The sequence below is a fragment of the Microtus ochrogaster genome, chromosome 17 (assembly GCF_000317375.1).
Source record: "Microtus ochrogaster isolate Prairie Vole_2 chromosome 17, MicOch1.0, whole genome shotgun sequence".
Lineage (NCBI taxonomy): Eukaryota > Metazoa > Chordata > Mammalia > Rodentia > Cricetidae > Microtus > Microtus ochrogaster.
Genome location: NC_022019.1, coordinates 20560411 through 20564263, shown reverse-complemented (window position 1 = coordinate 20564263; position 3853 = coordinate 20560411).

Genomic DNA, 3853 nt, shown 5'->3' with positions numbered 1-3853 from the left:
GAGGAGGAAAGAACAGTATAAAGACGTTAACAATTAAATTGTATTAACTTTAAAGCATGGTGAATCTATGATGGAGATATTAACTCTGTACTTGGGAAGGGAAATATGTAGATTCTATTCACAGATAAGTTCACAGTCTGAGCATTCTGAAGGACTTCCTCCTAGGAGAGTAAACTGTGTTTCCCTCACTATTTTTATAGGCTGGCTGGTGAGAGAGCTTGTGACATTCTGGTCAACACTGATGACATTGGACTTTGTGCAGCGTTCAGCACAAGGGCTCTGTGAAGAAGGAAAGACGTGCAGAACAGACCAAAAAGGCCATTGCAACACTCGGTCAGCTAGGAAGGGTCAGAAGTGACGGCTTCCTGTGTCGAGAAGGGGTGCTTTGTAGCTGGAGCTACTTACCAGTGACCACACTCACAAGGTCACATGGGGTAGGGGATTTTCCTCTGTGCTCCTCTGTGCATCTGGGGTTTTAAAGCGAAGCAGATCAGTCAGCAGAAATGTGTACAAATGGAGCAGAAAAAAACACCTGGCTGCCTTGGGCTGCTACCCCAAGCTAAGCTTGCTGGCCTGGAATCTAAGAAGAAAAAGTGGGAAAATAAGAGATGTGAATTGGAAGCCCTGGGATTGCAGCCTTGGACCAAGAGTAGCGGAGCTGCTAAAGGGCTTTGACCCTCAGGGCATGAACAAGCTGAAAGCCTACTGATAATGACTTTCACCCCCCCACACACACTTCCCACCCCACACCCTACTTCTACCTCCCGCAATCCAAGGATCTTTAAGGCAGAGTTTCCCATACACTGATGGGCATAAACTTATCTGACGGTCTGCAGTCCCCAGCAGTAGGTCTCTGGTGGAGCACGACCCCGTGCAGCTTCAGGAGATACTCACAAACTGTTCTCCGAACATCAGACTTTCAGACAGATGTGCTGGTTGGGTCACTTGTCAACTTGACCCAAGTTAGAGTCATCTGGGAAGAGGGAATGCCTTCGTCAGATTGGCCTGTAGGGCGTTTTCTTGATGAATGATTGATGGGGAAGGGCCTGGTTTACTGGGGATGATGCTAACCCCCAGCAGGTGGTCCTGGGTTGTCTAAGAAAGCAGGCTGAGAAAGTCATGGGGAATAAACCAGCATCAACATTCCTCTGTGGCCCCTGCTCCATCCCTGCCTCGGGGCTCCTGCCTTGACACCCTGCCCTGGCTTCCATCAGTAATGGACTATAAACTGTGAGCCATAATAAACCCTTCCTTTCCCAAGTGCTTTTGGTCATGGTCTTTATCATAGCGATAGAAAGCTAAGACCAGTGAACACTCCATTGAATCCTCCATAGGTTCCTCAGGGCTGTGAGAAGGCGAGGGTGTAGCTAGAAGGCTCGTACGAAGCTCTTTTCTAACCTTAGATAGCTGTGGTTTTCTGGGGTGACCTAATTGCCCAGACAGAGAACGCCGTGACAAGACTGTTAGTCATTTATTCTAAGCACTTCGGTTATTCCGGAAGTTTACTTAGACTCTACGCTTTCAGCTCAGAGCTCTCGGTCTTGTCTGCTCTGTCTGTGTTCAGTTTCCAAAACAGATTCTGAAAGCCATTTTTGTCTGCAGTGAGACTGACCCCTCCCCTTTTCTAGAGGCTGATATCTGTCAACACAGAAAACACAACTCTGGTCTCACAAGGGATAAGCGACAATTTCATAGGAGCTAAATTTGAGTGACTTACGACTACAGAGCTAGGTTACCCAGAGTCTGTGTACCAATGAGGAAAGAGTTTTTTTGGAGCTTATGCAGAGTAAAGGAGCAAAGAGAGATATAAACCAAGGCCTTTAAAAAATATTCGGTAAAATCAGCTGAGACGTAGTTACAGCAAGATGGGGGATTCTCTCTGTATAGGCTTCCAATGCCATCTGACACGCTTAGCTTTGGCTTGGGAAAGCCAGGGGTCTGCCAAGTTTCAAAAGGTTTCTCTCTATTAATCCCAGGCTGTTAGGTCTGATACAGAGGTGAGCAAGAAATGGCTGTTTAAGAAGCCAAAGCTAGCTTTAAGATAAAGTCTCCTCAAGCTTTGGATCGGCAACGTTCCAACCCCTCCTCTACCCGTGCCGTTCTAATCGGTCGATCTTTGCAGACACAGCTTCTTTCCAGGAATTCTTGCGCACACACCAAACCAACACTATCAGAGTCTCCAAGCGTGACCCCGAGCCTGGATTTGGATACCTTAGGGATTTGAAGAGAGGTTACAGATAAATACGTTAGACTCTTTTAAATTGGCGCTGCAGCGAGAGAAATGGGAGTCCTGCGGCCTTGGCGTGTGTGTTGGTGCAGCATGTGTGTGCACAAGTGTGAATGAGGCTGTGGAGGGAGTACTGGGCCAGTATCCACGCACAGGCAGACCCAACACAGGCAGCTAACACAGCCATGCACGTTGTCTCAGTTGGGGCTCCTATTGCCGTGATGAAACACCATGACCCAAAGCAACTCAGAGACGAAAGGGTTCATTTGGTTCTCATATCCCGAATCACAGTCCACTGAGGGAAGCCAAGGAAGCTTGGGCAGGAACCTAGAGGCAGGAACAAAAGCAGGAGCCATGGAGGGGTGCTGCTTACTGACTTGCTTCTAAAAAGTTCATTTTATGTAATTTACACGTATGTTGCCAAACCAAAATAGTTTAATTTTAAAGTATAAGGGTGAGGTGGTGAGACTGGTCAGCTTGCTGCCAAGCCTAACAGCCTGAGTTAGATCCTAGGACCTAGGGCAGAAATGATTTCTAAAGGTTGTTGTCTGACCTTTACACAAACTGTATCATGTGTGTCTGTGCACCCTCAAATAATAAATAAATAAATAAATAAATAAATAAATAAATAAATAAATTTTAGGATAGGGAAACTAGCAAGACTTATATACATTTTCGATACAGGACGGGTATCTCAGATTCCAGCCCCCAGGAAACAGAAGCAGAATACCATGATCTACACAGCAGTCAGCCTGGGCTACACAGCAAGTTCCAAGCCAGGCACAGCGATACGGCAAGGCCCTGACTGAAAAAAAAAAAAAAAAAAAGGTAAAAGAAATAGGTTCTGTCGTTCAGTTAATAACATAACAAAAAAACTACGTGGGAACACTTCAACTATCAACCTCACCCCACACACAAAGCAGGATGTGAAATGGATCACAAAGGTCGAAGAGTTAAGTAAGGCTTTTAAAGAAAAGTCAGAGAAGGATGAACCCTGCTCTATGTGAAGTGAACAAAGACTATGATTATGTAAGCCGCCTTCTCCAGCCAGCTTCCCATGGGAGGCAGACCGGTGTTTTTGTTGCTGAGGCTCCATACTCAGTCCTCCAGGGGGCACTCATTATCCATGTGATATGGATAAGATGCTTCTCTTTGGGCCTCCGTTCCCTTCTTTGAAAATGGATGCAACCCTAGTAATGCCTAGTACACGGAGCTGTCATAAAGACCAGCTGAGAGACACAGCAGACACACAGACATAACAGAAAAGATTAGTAACAGAAATAGGTGCCTCAACACTCTCTGCAACATAGTGGGATCTTTTGTATTAGTTATGATATATATTTCTTGGGGACTTACAGTGAATCATGAATGATTGCGCTGATGGGATTAAGTAACATATATGAAAAAATACACACACACACACACACACACACATTTTGATTTCACAAAAGCACTAGAACCTTTCCAATTGATGATTAGCGACAAAGAAGGAAAGTGGAAGTCAAGGTCGTGCTTTTAAGACTGTCCCTAAAAGTACATCAGGATGGAACATGGGCCCTTAGAGTACAGAGCTCCTGACTGTCATCTGCACCATTCTGGGTCACGTGCAGGATGTGTGTGACATCC